At 40.4% G+C, this 19,018-nt stretch overlaps 1 protein-coding gene and 1 long non-coding RNA gene across 2 annotated transcripts in view; one reads left to right on the top strand and one right to left on the bottom strand.

The window, feature by feature from the left end:
* SFTPD (surfactant protein D) overlaps positions 1-19,018 on the bottom strand; it is a 207,619-nt gene that overhangs the window by 68,332 nt on the left and 120,269 nt on the right. The window lies entirely within an intron of this gene.
* LOC142072886 (uncharacterized) lies at positions 15,701-18,791 on the top strand. Its single transcript, XR_012669489.1, has 3 exons — positions 15,701-15,838; positions 17,415-18,015; positions 18,604-18,791. It is a non-coding gene; the product is annotated as an uncharacterized LOC142072886 (long non-coding RNA).

Below are 19,018 nucleotides of genomic sequence, written 5' to 3'. Positions count from 1 at the left end.
TAATTTGTGCTAGCTGTAATAATTCTGACCTTGCTGAGCTTGTAACATTGAAGGATCACATAGGGGAAGCACTGGTAGAATGCATATATGTATTTAAGATAATGGTTAGTTGTACTATCTTAGTGTTTCTTGATTTGAACAGGGAGAAAACACATGCTTTGAGTTACTTCACATGTCAGATCTTCATGGCTGCAGAATTCTAACCAGAGCTTTTCTGAGGTTTGAAAATTTTGGATTATTTTTTTCTCTCATTACTTTTGCACTTGTACTTTCCTCCAGGCTCTAGGTGAAAATAGAGGTGCTTGGAATATGACAAAAATAGTTGCTTGCTGATTATTTTCGCAAGGAATGGAAGCAAAAAGTATTTAAAATCCTGTGAAAAAGACTGTTTTGCAGGAATTCCTGCTCAACTTTGCACAATCAAGAGCTTAAGAGAGCTCATAAAAGCGTCCAAACTTTTGGGTGGTTATCGAAATCAAACTTGTGAACATTTTGAGATACATCTTTCACTATCACTGACTGGATATAAATTAAGAACAAAGAAACAACCTAACAAGGAATGGTTAGCATGCAAAAGCACGATCCAAAGGGCAACACTACAGCAATGGTGCAGAACCCCATCACTTCTACAAATCAAGATCTAGGGTAACATTTTCAAAAGTGATAAACAACTTAGACTTTGATTTACAATGTGACTTAGGACTCCAAGTGCCTATTTCACTTTTGAAAACAGGACATAGGCTCCTTAGTCACTCAGACCCTTTTGAAAATTTTCTTCCTAGGCAAAAAGATGTTTCTACAGAGCGAGTCTTCCAATTTCACTCTGAAGTATTGTTCAAGTTCTACATCAGAAAACCCAGTGGTTGGTGTGATGTGAGACTTCACTGTACAACTTTGAAAGATTCTATACAGACTTTCAGTAGTGATTATGCAGACTTCACAAAAGCAGGTTTGTTGTTACACGAATGATGACAAATCACAATTTTTATAGCTCAATGACTTCTTTGGCTATATTTCTCTTCCTAGTTAAAATTACTCCAATGAGGTCTAAATAGCTTTCAGGCAAACAGAAGGTGGCTACACAGAAAGCCATTAGCCAAATGAACCCTTGGGTCTTATCATACAACTTCAGCAGTGAGCATACTTGCAAGATTTAAATTCTGGCTTGAATTTATGACAGTTTTGTCCAATGAACATTGAACTGAATAGCACCAAGGGAGCAACCTAAATACTTCACAGACCAAGCTAGCATATAAAGAGAAAATTCCACAAACTCAAAATCCCTCTGAAAGCTCCTGCCAGTTACCCCAGAAAGAAAATGCTCTTTATGCATAGCAAATGGACCTTGACTAAATGTATGTTGGTTCACTCACGAGCATATGTCCTCTTGAGTGTTACCAGAATATGAAAACATACGGTGCTGAAATGTGACCATCACCTCAGACATTCTCCCTGTCTCTCAAAGCAATGGGGGGGGGGGGGGGGGGAGGAGGAAATGTGGATAGAGGAGGAGGAAGAGGGAAAAAGATGTTCAAGGAAAAGAGGAATACAGGTGGGGAAAGCAGTAATATGATAAAGAGGAGCATGGAGAGGTTGAGATTAAGAAAGGAAAATAGAAACAGAGAAAATATAGCACTGGAGTAGACTGGCAGGAGGAGATGGGTGAGGTAGAAAGAAAGGTATTGTCTAGCAAATAAGAAAGGGATTTGTTCTTTAAAGTACAGTTTAAAAGTTGAATATGTTGATGCTGTAAAAATCTTCCCTTTCCCCAATATGTATCAACTCCTTTACAGGAGACATTTATAAAGTGTCAGTATGGGTGCCTTGTGAGTGCCTCCACCATGTACAGTAATTACACAACTTCTGTCTCAGTAGGATTGAAAATCTGTGTGATTAAACAGAGGATTCCCCCTGACAGGTCTGTAGTTTAATGCTCCAGTGGTTCCCCACACAGACTTCTACAGTTGTCTGTCACTCCTGCGGCTGAAAGGAATGCCCCGCAGGAGCTGGTAAGAGGAGGAAGCAACTCTGTTAGGGGTTGTTCCAGCTGATATTACTAGCACAAACAAAAAGTTCCAGATCAGTTTAGAGAATCAAAGTATTTTTAAAATGACACAATAGACAGTGTATACGGATAGAAATGATGTTGACTGTGATACAGTAGGGAAAAACACAACCATCATGTGCCTAACCACAGCTCAAACCACACATTGCCGCGGAGAACTGCACCTGCATTATTGAGAGAGGGAGTATTGGTTGGACACGGATTATCCCCTGCTCTCTCAGAAAAGTTCCTTTCAGTTTCATTTCTGCAGATGGGCACAATGGAGCTTAGTTGATCATAACATCGTCAGGATGGCACCTCTAACAATGCAGCTTTCCTCTCTCATTGAAATACAGTGCCAGCTTTGGGGATAAGCCCAATGCCTGATACAGAGATGAAAACCTTAACCTTCTGGACAAGAGAGGGCAGTGACAACAACTGAGTCAATCTGACTGAGACCTTACACAGTGTGTCTTACATTAGAAAAATTAAACAGTAATGATTGCTGTCAGGATCAGTTCATTTCAGTGGCAGGAAGAGAGATGACTGAGATGAGACAGGTGGCTAAGACAGAGTTTATACCTGTATGGGCTGCTCTTTGCAAATCCCTGTGAGATTAGATGGCTGTAGTTAATCTCGATCAAAACTGAAGACACAACTTAATCCAAGATGAAAACAAACAACACTATCTGAAAGATGATTTCGAGCATTAGCAACCAGGAATAATGCCAGCACCAGTTGAGAAAGAGAAAGGGCTGATGGGCTAAGAACTGTACACACACAGCTAGTCATGATTTGCTAAAATATACTATTTATTTTTGTTAACCCTGGCTTCCTCATCCCCCCAAGACCACAGGTCTGTTTCATGCACCTGTTACGTCTTGGTCTTTCAAACTGTGAACTCTATGGGGCAGTGACTGTCATCTACTATAAGCCTAGCACAACAGGATCCCAAACTGGTTTAGTCCTTTAAGTGCTAATAAAAATGTTAAGCAATAAATAACAAAAATAATAAAAAGAAGGCTGAAGCATCCAGACAAATAATTTGATAGAAAATCTGTCATGGAACCATTGGCTGTATATAAAATTTTCAATCATGTGTTCTCAGAGATGAAAAAAAAAAGTACTGCATTCTGAAAACCAGAAAAAAACCTGATGCAATTCACCAGTGAAAAATAATCACGATTCACTCTTAGCTGCTTTAGTCCACTGTGGTTCTAAATGCTCCATCAAAAAATACTGGAGGATTTTAGTAGCAACCTGACTACAAAAGTAGAGTAATTTCACCGTGGCCTTTTAGAATATCATATAAAATCCCCTTAACTCAAAGTATGAGAAGAGTCTCAATTTGATACCTGTATAGCCTCCTTCAGGGCAAGGAGTGTGTCTGGGATATTTTATGCCGCTGACTCACTAGAAGATATATTATGGCTAGAGGTAATTAAAGAGAAACTCTCTCACTGGAATAAACTAGGAAGAGAAGAGAGGACATTTATACAAATAGAAATTAACTTGGACAGTCAATTTTCTCCCCCCCACTTTTAGATATTTGTGCTTGGGTGAAAACACACAGTCCCCCAATGTCTAGTTCTTTTACTGCTTAATCCAGGTATTAAATCATAATTCCATGTTTGCAATATCACTAGACTGGAAATGAATGTGATTTCACATAATAAACTGTGTACAATTCTTCTGCAGGATGAATTAAGAAGATAAAGGGCTCATCCTGCATGGTGCGGTGTGTCTGGGAGAATGCTGAGTGCCCTCCACAATCATTGAGAAATCCTTGCAAAGCCAATTGATTTCAGCTAGTTTGGGATATGACAGGAGAATTCCAAGATATATACAACTCTATTAATGTATGGAACTTAAAGTTTATTTTGAGTCTTGTGAAGTGGGAAAATAATTCTGCCTAAATGTATCCCTAAACAAAACAGGAGTTTGCAGTTGTTTAAAGTACTTATAAAGTACAGCACCATTTCAATTCACATAGCACCTTTCACAGAAAGGGTATTTCAAATCACACTCTAAGTTCAGCTGCAGAGTTCAATAGAGATTAAACCAGGGGTGAAGTGATGGTGACCGGAAAAGGAAATAAGAGATACTGGCAAAGAACAGATTTGTGTAGAGCTGAGATTTTAAATTAGAGACAAGCTGTTCCAGCAGCTGCAGAGGATAAGGCTCTTGCACCAAAAATAATAAGTTTATATGGACAGAAAAGGAGGAAACAAATGCAGAAGTTATCCAGGTTTCATGAGATTAAGAGAAAGCAAAGAGAAGGCTGTTAACGTGAGATTGACATTGATGGACTTTATCTACAAATGAATGAGTAGCTGGTGGGTGGTCATACTTTGTGCACAGGAGTGGATGTGCCTTTTACGTTGGCTGTATTCTGAAATCTGCCTGGGATGACCACACCAAGTCCTGAATTAAATAAATAATATTAATAAAGGAAAGCAAATTAAATGGGCTTCTTAACCACTTCTGAAAATTTCTTTCTTCATCCTTCTAGAGGACCCACCTTTCAGCCTGTCTTAGGGCATGATGCACAGATACATTAGCATTAGAACCCAGACCAAGGTGTGCATCTGATAGATAGGTGTTGGAATTTAAATGTACTTGCTAACTACCTAGAAAAGGGCACAATTACAGCGGAGTCTCATTGTCTGTGCTCCAACGGGCAGCAGTACCAAACACTGCTAGTTGCTGTTGGCTGGCCACCTGTTTGGATGAATCCAGGCTGACCAGGCTTCCTCATGAGGGAGGAAGAAGGAGGATTTCAGAATGGAAAAAATAAAAGAATCCATCTGGGAGCTGGGTGTCAGGAAGGAGAGTCTGTCTGGGCAGGACTAATATGTGTGGCAAGAAGGGACTTGGTTGGGATGCAAGCCACATTAGACAGATACCAGACCCATACTAGACATGTATCTTCCTCGATGCGAATGGGGAAGTACTGTGTATGCTCTGGTTAAGTGTCAACACCGGGCTTGTATTTAATAATACCACCACCTAGCTCTTAGCGCTTTTTTCATCAGTATGTCTATCTTTAATGTATTTATCTTCACAATACCCCTGTGACATAGGGAAGTGCTATTATCCCATTTTACAGACGAGGAACAGAGAGACTAGTTCCTGGCCCAAAGTCACATAGAAAGTCTGTGGTAGAGCAGGGAATTGAACTTGCATCTCCCAAGCCCTAGGCTTGCGCCCTATGACCGTCCATCATCTTATTTACTTTATGGTTTTCCAAAAGCCCGCAAAGCAGTATGTTAAAGTAATAACTGATGTCCAGTCACTACTAAATGATCAAACATATAAAAAGACAAGCCAATGACGTGTCTAAGCTCAGGAACGGTTTTATTCTTGCAGCTGAGTCTGGAGTTATTGACACCATCAGAAAATAGGCATGTACCCATGTATCTGGGTAAGACAACACTACCCTAAAATCAGTCTCTCTCTCCTTCCAAGACACTTAAGGTGCCTACAGCCATAGCATCTAAGCGTTATATTACAAGACCACAGACTCTCCGCATTCTGATACTACCATGATGCATACACTGAATAAGCCTAAAATATATGTAATATTTCATGAAAGTGTTCCTGTTATAAATCACTTATATGGTTGTTGTGTATAATTATGGCCTGTGTTATGCAGGAGCTCATAGTAGATTATCATAATCGTCCCTCCTTTGTCTTAAAAATGTATGAATAATTACAAAATAACCCTTTCACATCAACATCCAATTTCACACATCAAATAACGTAGAATAAATTAACAAGGAAGTCTCATTTAAGAAAATTTCGTCTTAGGAAGAACTTTTAGAATGTAGCAGGGGGAATTCCTGGTGCTTTATGACAAGCTGGTGGATTGTATTGTTTTAATAAGACACCTTTAACCTTTTCACACCATAACAGGTTGTTGAACCACTCTGCAGATCCCCTATCTTTTTTTCGGGAAGGTCAATGGCTAAATTTACTCAGGGCTTTAAAACACCTTCAGATTAGATTTTACTCAATTCACAGCTCAGATAGTGTATGTATAAGGTTTCTAATTGGGCAAGACTAGTTTATGGCAGGGGATAAAGATTTTGGAGATGGAGCTAGTGCAAATGCTTGCTGTGTTAGAACCTCTTTCAAAAATGATAAGATGTGGATAATAAAATTAAGCACAGCAGGAAGAGAAGAAAATAACACAAATTTCAAAATAATATTGTGAGTCTGGGGGCTGAAGCATATTGTTAACCTTGCTTAAACTTGCAGATGTTTGACATAGAAGCCTGACAGTAAGGAAATGGCAAGAGGATCTGATATGTATCTTGGGTCCATCTTAAAAATTCACTACAGCACAAAGCTTTAAGGGACTATAACAAACGTCTTATCCAGACAAAAGAAATCAATGAATCAAAAAGTATCCAACTCATTTGAAATCATAAACAGAATGTACTGCCCGTCGGGCCCTGAATCGTGTATTGGGGATTGTTATTGTTGCACCTACAAACAGAGCTCTGTAGTAACAGGAGAAATATGGGGTCTTGAGCCATGGAGAGGTGAAGATTGAACTCGTCAGAGTGGTGATGTGTTGAGCCCTTAGAGAAAAGGAGAATGAAAACTGCCACTCAAAAATGAACCCTACTAACCGATCCATAAATCTGCACCGCATCTGCTACCCTGACTTTCAGGAGACTTGCAGATGCAATTCTGGGCAGCAACTTCAAGGGAAGAAAGGAAAGAAGTAGGGAAACAAAAAGAAAAAAATAAGACAAAGAAGAAAACCTGCAGAAAATGAATATGGGTAAAGACCTGCCTCTACTGAAGTAAAGGTAAACGTCCCACTGATTTCTATGAGAGTGAGGCACCTAAGTACCTTTAAATACCTTGCCTCCAATGACTTTATAAAATATGCATAAAAATTAGGAGACGTTTTCTCTATTTAATTATTTTTAGTGCTAACCCAATATAATTTATTTGCCAAAAAGTCGCATTAATTCTGGCCCCTGAAGTTTTGGCATCGTCATTGAATTCACTGGGTCAGTCTGAAGATTTATTTGCAATGGTGAGGATCCAATTTAATTTTTTTAATTAAAAAGTTGGTTACAAATTACTCATAGAACTGAATAGATGTGTCCCAGGCACTTGCAGCCGGATGAAGAATGAATGAAGAGTAGTGTCACTGTACTGTACGCAGAGCTACATGCAAAACCCATCTCTCCACCGAGGCTTTACTGCAATAGCACCCTGATGCTGACTGATTCATTAGCACATCCCCTCCCCACTACTGAAATCACGAGCCCTGCCTCTGGGTGGCAGGGAAGGCAGAGATTTAACTTGTTGAAGGCACTCAGATACTGTAGTGATAAAAGTCATACAAGGATGTAGATAAAGGCACCCTGTTTTCACGTATCTTCTAGCACATACATCTTCTAATAGTACAACTTTTTCTAACTATTTTCATACCCACAGTTACAATGGAGTCAAAAAGAAATCACCAGCAACACATTGTGTAGCACCAAGGGAGGGAGAACCCCCAAGGAAGGCCTAAGTTCTGACTCAGCTAGCCTTGCAAAAGCTCACTGGATCACTCTATAAGGTGCCATGCAGCCCATGGCAAAAGGAATGATCACAGCACACTGCAGCCGCAGGCATAGTATGGTTTATAGTATGAAATTGCTTAAATTTCAATAACTAAACAATGTCCGAGTGGCTTTTGTCCTTTTCCACTGAACAATAGTAAAGTTACAATCGAGTATGTTGCCTTTTAAAAGAAATTAGCATGTTAAATTCGAGATGAGTGAAGTTATTTTGCCTAATTCAATCCCCAGTCAAAGATTCCGCATTCCAAAAAAAAAAAAAAAAAGGTCAGCTTGAACTCTAGCTTTATTGGATTCACATTCCACTTAAGTAAGACTGAAAAAAAAAAAAGGGACATAATGGAGCTGAGAGTGTATAGAGTGAAAAACAAATACAGAGAGACTGTGGACAAAGAAGCAGAGAGGGTGAGAAGCATTCTAATAAAAAGTACAATCCATGCACCTGATCCAAATTCCACAGAAGTCAATGGAAAGACTCCATTGATGTGTGTGTACTTTGCATCAAACCTCATATGAACACAGGACACGGATTTGAACCAGTCAACATTTCAGGGTTCTTCATCTCCAGTATATAGCTAGGAAAAGCTTGTTTTTAAAATCAGATCACTCTTGCAAAAGCATAGTCCTAAATTACAGGAAAAAGAGGGTCAGGAACATGAACTTACTTTGCAGATAGTTCACAAGACCTCACCCTCCTATTTCCATTTCAAATGTACTTGAGCGACATAATTTTTTCATGTATACAGTCAGAATTCTGAGAACTACAGTAAACCAAGTACATTAGCCTCTTCCATGCAATACTGAAATCTGAAAATGAAGCAGTCATAATTAAAAGCACAGACATAAATTATAAGTAGGGCTGTCGATTAATCACAGATAACTCACGCGATTAACTCAAAAAATTAATCGTGATTTAAAAAATTAATCACGATTAATCGCAGTTTTAATCACACTGTTGAACAACAGAATCCCAATTGAGATTTATGAAATATTTTTCTACATTTTCAAATATATTGACTTCAATTACAACACAGAATACAAAGTGTACAGTGCTCACTTTATAATATTTTTATTACAGATATTTGCACTGTAAAAATGATAAAGAAAAGAAATAGTATTTTTCAGTTCACCTCATACAAGTACTGTAGTGCCATCTCTTTATCGTGAAAGTGAAATTTACAAATGTAGATTTTTGTTACATAACTGCATTCAAAAACAAAACAATGCAAAATTTAGCACCTATAAGCCCACTCAGTCTTACTTCTTGTTCAGCCAATCACTAAGACAAACATGTAAGTTTGTTTACATTTATGGGAGATAAATGCAGCCCACTTCTTATCTACAATGTCACTAGAAAGTGAGAACAGGAGTTCGCATGGGACTTTTGTAGCTGGCATTGCAAGGTATTTACATACCAGATATGCTAAACATTGGTATGCCGCTTCATGCTTCGTCCACCTTTCCAGAGGACATGCTTCCATGCTGATGACTCTTGTTTAAATAAAAGTGTTAATTCAATTTGTGACAGAACTTGGGGGAGAATTCTATGTTTCCAGCTCTGTTTTACCTACATTCTGACAAATATTTCATGTTATAGTAGTCTCGGATGATGACTCAGCACGTTGTTCATTCTAAGAACATTTTCACTGCAGATTTGACAAAACGCAAAGCTACCCATGTGCGATTTCTATAGGTAACTACAGCACTGGACCCAAGGTTTAAGAATCTGAAGTGCCTTCCAAAATCTGAGAGGGATGAGGTGTGGAGCATGCTTTCAGAACTCGTAAAAGAGCAACATTTTGATGCAGAAACTACAGAATCCGAACCACCAGAAAAAGAAAATCAATCTTCTGCTGATGGCATCTGACTCAGATGATGAAAATGAACATGCGTAAGTCCTCACTGCTTTGGATTGTTATCAAGCAGGACCTGTCATCAGCATGGACACATGTCTTCTGGAATGGTAGTTGAAGCATGAAGGGAGATATGAATCTTTAGCGCAGCTGGCATGTAAATATCTTGCGACGCCAGCTACAACAGTGCCATGCGTATGTCTGTTCTCACTTTCAGGTGACATTGTAAACAAGAAGTGGGCAGCATTATCTCCTGCAAATGTAAACAAATGTGTTTGTCTGAGCGATTGGCTGAACAAGAAATAGGACTGAGTGGACTTGTAGGCTCTAAAGTTTTACATTGTTTTATTTTTTGAATGCAGTTATTTTTTGTACACAATTCTACATTTATAAGTTCAACTTTCATGATAAAGAGATTGCACAACAGTACTTGCGTTAGGTGAATTGAAAAAATACTATTTCTTTTGTATTTTTTTACAGTGCAAATATTTGTAATAAAAATAATTATAAAGTGAGCTACTTGTTACTGTACACTTTGTAGTCTATGTTGTAACTGAAATCAATATATTTGAAAATGTAGAAAATATCCAAAAATATTTAAATAAATGGTATTCTATTATTAGCAGTGTGATTAATTGCACAATTATTTTTTTTAAATTGTGCGATTAATCATGATTAATTTTTTAATCAATTGACAGCCCTAATTTATAAGTCTCAGTACAACTATTTTTGACAGAAGAAAGTGAAACAGCAGCCGGAAAAAAGTGAGAGGGAAGAGAAGAGACTAATTTGTTGTTCATTTAGTTTTATTTCTCATGTAATTTTTTGCCTCTTATACAACTTGGTCTTTTGTCAATGTCTAAATCTTTGGACATAAACTCTTCCCATCCTATGGTATTGTTTGTAGAAGTTTGTGCTATATCTCATGGAAAGTATAGTAATTTGAATAACAAAAAGTGGTATGTGAATATTTTTGTTTCTGCTTTTATTCAGAGTGGTATTTTATACAAGGTTTCCCAATAGCTTTACAAGTCAATTGTCAGTTTATTCGTGAACTGGAAATTGCACAAATGTTAAAGTACAAACTATTGTACATCCAAAATTTCATACTTTAAGTATGCTGCTTTTTTTTCCCTACTTATTATCTGCATTCTCTGGTGGTGTGTGACTCACCTGGAATTTTTTCCCCATTTTTCTATGATTGTAAACATTACCTTGTCTGCATTTACTGCTTGTATCCATAAAATTATATACCCTATTCCATTTGTGCCTCTTTAAAATATAATGATTTAAAAAATTCAGAAATCCAATCAGAAAATAAAAGTGATACCATGTGGCTTAAGCTGATTGATCACATACGACAAATAGAAACCAATGAATACGCTAAGTTTGTGAACAGTTCATAGGTTGATATTTCTTCACATACAGTATTTGGTGAATACTTATACATACCTTCAATAAAAGCTTCCATCTGTTCATGAATGATAATTAAGCAGGGGGGGGAAAAAGCTAAATTTGTCAGATCATTTATTCTCAATGAATAATTTGACCAGCTCTACTGGGAAAGGAAATTTTCGTTAGGTTTACATTTAGGTAACAGATTTGATGTATAGCCTTCATGTCATAATTTAGGCATTCTTAACATACCTAAATCACGTTTGATAAGGTGGCACAATGTCCCTTAGCTGTTTAGGGACACCAAAACATACATTCCTTTTCAACATCTACCTCTGTGTCCAGGACAATGCCTATTGGGGGTTTAGTGTAAGTGCAGAAAAATAAAAATGTCACTGCTCGCTATGCACTCCCCCTATTCCAGACCACCAACCTATGACTACTCTTCGTTCAAATACCTCTTGAAGACCAATTTCTTCCACAATGCTCACAAGAAGAGAGTCAACAATAATCATTCAAATCCCTCCCTTAGGATTCCCAGTGTGTTCTGCCTCCCCTAAATTATAAGAACTGAGGGCACAGACTGCCTGCATTTTGCTCAGCACTAAACACATCAGTGTCACAGTTCAGAGTAACTCACCTGTATGGTCCAGCAAGGGCACCTACTTTTAGGCTTCCGGCTCCCCAGTTGTCACCTCTCTTGGGTGGAGACCCGCACCACTCTCCCTCCTGAATGGGGTATTTCTAGGCTGCAGTTCCCTGCCTACACTATGAATTTCCCCAGAAAGGCAGATTGCCTAAGCAGGCCTGCTTTGCCTTCCCTTATTTTTCAGAGGTGAGCAACAGAGCAATTGCCCATAGTTAAGTTACCACACAGGTTTTTAGAGCAAGCACATTTCTTTAAATGTAAAATCACTATAGAGGAAACATTTAAAACAATAAAAGAATGTACACGCAAGTTGATAATCTTATCAGAGCTCACCTTTCCCCCCATCTCCACAAGGGCTCTGGTTGGTGTCAGTCCTGCCAACCCTAGCCTAAGGATTGGGTCCTCCCCTGGGACAGAAGGTCCTGTCTGTATGCTGGATCAGAAAGCAGGCCCTGAGTCTGTTTAAACTCAGGCTATTCATCCAAAAGCCCATTCTTTGTCTGTTGGCATCTATGGAGTCCAGTTTGAACTAAGTTATGTAAGTCTCCTGAGGAGCTGGTACCTATCTGGAGGTGTTGCAACATGAGTGAATTTGCCTAATCACACCTCACTGTTCTTAGTTCCTGGAGGGGCTGTGGTCACCCTCCCTCATGGAATTTTATATTGTCCCTGCCCCACAATGATACATAAGTTAATATAGGAAGGTTTTCCAAAGATATTGCGGGAAATTGCCATAACTTCATAAAAAATAGCTACCAAATACTGTTTATTTACCATTGGAAAAGAAAATGGTATTGTTTCCCAAACAACTCATCAAACAGATGTTATCCCTAGAGTATTAATAATAATAGTACTTAACAATCATATAGGATGCAAAGCTGTTTACAAAGGATATGTCATTATCTCCATTTCACAGATAGGGAAACTGAGGCATAGAGGGGTGAAGTGACTTGCCCAACACCATCATCAAACCAGTGCCGGAGGAATAAAACCCAGGTAAACCCAGTCCTCTATCCACTGGGCTGCACCACCTCCCTATAGTGTGTGCAAGGCTATAGCTTTCAGAGGAGCCAGCATACAATAGAACATTGGTCAGAAAAGATTTTGTTCCTGTCTAATGATAAACTTCAGCCTTGTGGTAGGCTGGGAGCAGCACAGAGTAGTTCTGGGAAGCAGGTTATTTTTCCAGATGAGGGGAATGCCATTGCATTGATCTAGGAATGGCACCTGACTTTCATTGCATGCTAAGGCAATGCACAACAGCCCTTTATGAAAGGAAGGCCACGTTTTTGTCTTCCCAGCAAGATGTTAGGGTCTTGCAGCTGATTGTGAAGGTGAAAGGAGAGATGGATGTGGGGAGACAAGAGGTACAAAAGGAGTAAGAGACCCTTTCTTAGATCACATAATTAATCAGCGTTGGAGAGACTGGGCCCTTGTTCAGTCTGGAGGTACAAAAGAGAAAGGAAAAGCAGCACTAGATTAGTTGCTCTCACCCTTACTTGTAACATTTGGGGATATGAACCTCATGCTGTTTTTACAGTGCTGGGACAATCCTTGCCCCCACTGAAGTTAATGGGACTTTCTCTTCTATTCAGGCAGGATCCAGGCCCCTGCTTTGTTCTGTCCATTCAGCTTCCAGATTAGCCTAACATTAATCAAAAGGTCCAAGTTGCTGATTATCTAACACAGAATTGAGGAGGTTGCTTCAACTGAGATCAGTATCAATATATTGCAGTACTATGAAGGCCTCCAAAGAGATTTATTTGCTGTATTATACTCCCTGAATACACTGTCCATGCTCTGTCTATGCATTTCACACTTGCTCACATCAATACCTTAATCTTTCTGTTGTTCAAATGATGGATATGACTTTAGGAAACGTGTTCATGGTTGAGGGTATTCCGTTTATTGCAATGTCTGAAGCGGTCCTCCCACACTTAGATTCCCCTGCTTTAACTCTGCTCATCTGCTGGTTGCCCAGCAAATCAAAGCAATGCTTGGAAGAAAGGGGAGAATCCTTTTAATTCCAAGTAATGGACTTTGTGACATCAGACCAAATAGCCCATTTTTATTTTTGGAAGGGTGGTCTCTAGGGTCCTTGGAAAATAACTGGCTTCTGTCCACCCCCTCTGCCCTCCCCTCCTCCCCACAAAGTGGAGAAGTCAGATGCTTATAAAGCTCAGGATGCAGTGAGCTGTAAGAAAGGCCAAGCCAGGATCACATGCAGTCATTGTCTCACTGTCAGGGCAGTAATCACTCTCCCCACATCAATCTCCCGGTTCCTGATGGCAGCATAAATTACAGGCAGTAAATAAAAAGTTAATTTTTCACCTATCAGTAAATAAAGACACAACCTAACAGTCCCTGTGTTGTACTTAGAAGAGAGTAAGAAAATGAAACATGGATCCATTTCCAGCAGATAAAATTCCATATATGCTTTTTTATTAATTTTTTGCTGCAAAGTGAATTTGAGCAATAGGTATTTCAAAAGTGCATCCAATTGTAATATTTACTGTGCAAAGCACAGCTCTGGAGGGAAGGGATAAATTACAATAATACAAACAGTGCTTAAAAAGATGCTCATTAGAGTTTTGTAGCTCTCTTGTGAGTAGAATGATTCCTGTCAGCTTTTGTTTAAAAGCAACTAGAGTAATTATGGTAAGCGAAATAAGCCATTGCTGGTTTAGCTACCCTCTTGAAATATTTACTCCAACCGCAAATATTTTCTTTTCCCAGCCATCTTCCACCCACCGAGGAGTCACCTTTGAGAAAATCTGGATCAGGTAAGATTATTTGGTTAGCTGAGAATGTGATTCAAGTTATCAGCATGAAAAGCAGAAAAAATGCACAGGACAACATCATGACACAAAAGAAATGCTGAGACTGCATTGCCCACTCAACCTAATGGCCTATTAGTGCCAAAACATTACCCACTTCTGACGGTAATCAGGCTGTACCTGCTAATTACCCACACATATGGGTGTCATCTTGACTTTTGCTACTTGAATTAATTGGATACATATACTGCTTAGACTAGGAGTTGATAAACCTGAGACAGTTCATAAACATTTATATTTTCCCTATTATATTTAAATATGTCACTCAGCAAGAGAGTGAAAGGGAGAGAGATGGAAAAAGTGGAGGAGGGGTAAAAGAAAGACAGAAGAGTGAGGGGGGAGAGAGAGAGAGAGAGAGAGAGAGATGGTAGAGAGGAAAAGAAAGAGAAATGGAAAGAGGTGCAGAAAGAATTTTGACCGTGCTGTGCCAAGTGTGTCAACAGCATCCAATTTGTCTGCAGACCTTTACATGGAACCCATGGGTGGAGGTAAAAGCATCTGTGAGTCACCACGTCTTTTTGTTTAGACTATGGGGAATCAAAATGGCACAGCATCCCTGTCTGTTTCATACTCTCTCAGAAACACCAGAAGATAGAATCCTTAAAAAGAAGAAGGTATAAAATCTTTCATATCAAGCAAATAGCATCACTGGATACCTATACTGCCATGTGTGATAATGGCAGCAACCACTGGCCACCTTAGTTTCCTGTAACAAAAGCTAAAGGTTTTATTTATGCAGTGTAGTTTAGAGGAATTTCCTACTTTAGATTCAGCCAAGTAGCCCTTGTCAGTATTATTTTACACACTCATAACGGTACACCCTGAATTTCAACATTTCTCTGTTTTATATAGATTAGCCTGATGCTATCTAGTTTTCCAAATCTGCATGATCCCATGATGAAGGCAAGTAGCCCACAATGAAGCACAACGATTAAGTGTGACACCATGAAAGCAGGGAAATACCTCTGGGGGAAATACCCCCAAACACTTCTTGAATTTTAACAGACTTGGGAGAAGATTTTATGATTTATACCTTTGAGGGTTCATAATAGAAAACCTCTGCAAGGAAAAGACAAAACTGCTGATATAATGTACCAAGCACCAGAGTAGTGTGTTTGGTAACCATGGGTACTAAACATTTTCATGAAGACTTTAGATAATCTAAAAAACCATAAACAGATTTTGGAAATAAGGTGGAAGCTTAATTGCAGTATCCATGGATTACTGATATTAACCAAAAACATCTGTATATCCTCTGACAGGCATTTAGAAGTATTTTCAGGCAATCCAGTCATCTATTTATTATCTGTTTCTCTTTCCGTTCACCCCTGCCCTCCACTTCTTGTGCCTGAAGCAAGCTGCAGTCAGGGAGATAATAAGTACTCTGCTTATTATCAACTCTCTCTTTAATTTTAGAAAAGGAGACAATGGCAGAGTTATGCATGCCACCCAAGCACCGAGGAAAATGAAAGGTAAGCAGTCGCTAAGCAATTCAGCGTGTGAAGGATGGCAGGGGTATTAAGCTGGCTGTAGAAACAGATCATTACAGAATTTAAAGTGATTTGTAAGTCTTTTGTAATGTTCTAACGTGTTTGTTCTCTCTTGTTCTTTATTGTTCCCCTCTGTAAAAAGGACATTTTCCTTAGCAATGATTTAAGCAAGTCAGTAGAGTTCCCCATCTCTATAGGGAATGCTAATGTCAAGCTATATATAGCTAAAATTGACATGCAGCTACCTTAACATCAAACTATTTAAGACAGGTTCTCAATGGTCCAACCCCAAAATGGCCGTTTAAAATTAACATCAGTACTGCAGCTTCTGAGGTGCTGGTCAGATTAATAGGCGGGGTTCTGTTATTTTAAGCTAGACAAGACCCTGATATATTTATTCAACTTCTTCAGTTCAGACTTTAACATATGACTCTCTGCTTTTTAATCATCTACAACTGTCCTTCATATTTCTGTGCTTTAGTAGAAACAGGAACTTGCGGCTCTCGTTGGGGATTTTTCTATGAATATGTAACCCGTCTGCCTGTCAGAGTTGGCAGCAACAAGGGCCGGGTTCAGTATCTAGGGGTTCCATTCCAATAACACAATACAAAACCGGCTCGAGCCCCCAGCCAGTGACCTGGGACAAATATATACCACCCCCACTGGGCACCTCTGAGAGGCAATACTTCCCCTCTCACAAGCACAGAGTCTGAGTGTAACAAAAAGCCATTTAATAACAGAGAGAAACAATGTGGCATTATGTTGTGGAAACACCACCAACAGGATTCATATCACAACCCATGAGCAAAACCCACCCCAAGCAAATTGGGGCATGTCCTTTCCCTTTAGTTCTTGAGTCCAGCAACCCAAAATCACCCAAAGTCCCAAAAGTCCAATGACCCAAAAGTCTCTGTCCCTGGTCAGGGAAGCCCCAGAGTTCAAAAGTTTACCTGCAGAGTTTTACCTCCCAACCTGGGTGGAGATTGGGGGTGGAGGGGGGTTTAAGCGGTCAAAGCTGATGGCTCCACCTCTCCATGGGGCTCCGTTCTGCCAGCCACCCCATGGGCTGCTCTAGGCATCCAACAAACTGCTCTGCTCCACCAGCCGCCCCGCTCTGCTCGCCGTCCCGCAAACTGCTCTGCTCCACCAGCCGCTCTGCTTGCCATCCCGCAAACTGCTCCACCATATATCTTCAGGCTCCCCCACTACTTAACACAACACTCAGCCCTGGTCTACACTAGGACTTTAGGTCGAATTTATCAGCGTTAAATCGATGTAAACCTGCACCCATCCACACGATGAAACCCATTTTTCGACTTAAAGGGCTCTTAAAATCGATTTCCTTACTCCGCCCCTGACAAGTGGATTAGCGCTTAAATCGGCCTTGCCGGGTCAAATTTGGGGTACTGTGGACACAATTCGATGGTATTGGCCTCCGGGAGCTATCCCAGAGTGCTCCATTGTGACCGCTCTGGACAGCACTCTTAACTCAGATGCACTGGCCAGGTAGACAGGAAAAGAACCGCAAACTTTTGAATCTCATTTCCTGTTTGGCCAGCGTGGCAAGCTGCAGGTGACCATGCAGAGCTCATCAGCAGAGGTGACCATGATGGAGTCCCAGAATCGGAAAAGAGCTCCAGCATGGACTGAACGGAAGGTACGGGATCTGATCGCTGTATGGGGAGAGGAATCCGTGCTATCAGAACTCCATTCCAGTTTTTGAAATGCCAAAACCTTTGTCAAAATCTCCCAGGGTCTGAAGGACAGAGGCCATAACAGGGACCTGAAGCAGTGCTGCATGAAACTTAGGGAGCTGAGGCAAGCCTACCAGAAAACCAGAGAGGTGAACGGCCGCTACGGGTCAGAGCCCAAAACATGCCGCTTCTATGATGAGCTGCATGCCATTTTAGGGGGTTCAGTCAGCACTACCCCAACTGTGTTGTTTGACTCCTTCAATGGAGATGGAGGCAACACGGAAGCAGGTTTTGGGGCCAAAGATGATGATGAGGAGGAGGTTGTAGATAGCTCACAGCAAGCAAGCGGAGAAACCGGTTTTCCCGACAGCCAGGAACTGTTTCTCACCCTGGACCTGGAGCCAGTACCCCCCGAACCCACCCAAGGCTGCTTCCCAGACCCGGCAAGTGAAGAAGGGACCTCCGGTGAGTGTACCTTTTAAAATACTATACATGGTTTAAAAGCAAGCATGTGAAAGGATTAATTTGCCCTGGCATTAGCAGCTCTCCTGGATGTACTCCCAAAACCTTTGCAAAAGGTTTCTGGGGAGGGCAGCCTTATTGCGTCCTCCATGGTAGGACACTTTACCACTCCAGGCCAGTAACATGTACTCAGGAATCATTGTACAACAAAGTATTGAAGTGTATGTTTGCTGGCGTTCAAACAACATCTGTTCTTTATCTCTCTGTGTTATCCTCAGGAGAGTGAGATATCATTCATGGTCACCTGGTTGAAATAGGGTGTTTTTCTTCAGGGGACACTCAGAGGTGCCCGTTCCTGCTGGGCTGTTTGCTTGTGGCTGAACTGAAATGTTCCCTGCTGTTAGCCACAGGGATGGGGGAGGGTTGAGGGGGTAGCCACATGGTGGGGGGAGGCAAAATGCGACCTTGTAACGAAAGCACATGTGCTATGTATGTAATGTTAACAGCAAGGTTTACCCTGAAAGCGTGTAGCCACTGTTTTATAAAATGTGTCTTTTTAAATACCACTGTCCCTTTTTTTTTCTCCACCAGCTGCATGTGTTTCAATGATCACAGGATCTTCTCCTTCCCAGAGGCTAGTGGCCACGCAGCCACTCCACCACAGAGGATTGCCCAAAAAACAGAAGGCTGGCATTCAATAAATTTTAAAGTTGTAAACTTTTTAAGTGCTGTGTGGCATTTACCTTCCCTCCTCCACCACCCCTTCTGGGCTACCTTGATAGTCATCCCCCTATTTGTGTGATGAATGAATAAAGAATGCATGAATGTGAAGCAACAATGTCTTTATTGCCTCTGCAAGCGGTGATCGAAGAGAGGAGGGGAGGGTGGTTAGCTTACAGGGAAGTAGAGTGAACCAAGGGGCAGGGGGGTTTCATCAAGGAGAAACAAACAGAACTTTCACACCGTAGCCTGGCCAGTCATGAAAACTGGTTTTCAAAGCTTCTCT

This window comes from Caretta caretta, chromosome 7 (assembly GCF_965140235.1).
Source record: "Caretta caretta isolate rCarCar2 chromosome 7, rCarCar1.hap1, whole genome shotgun sequence".
NCBI classification, from domain to species: Eukaryota; Metazoa; Chordata; order Testudines; family Cheloniidae; genus Caretta; species Caretta caretta.
This window is presented reverse-complemented; position numbering and strand designations above follow the sequence as displayed.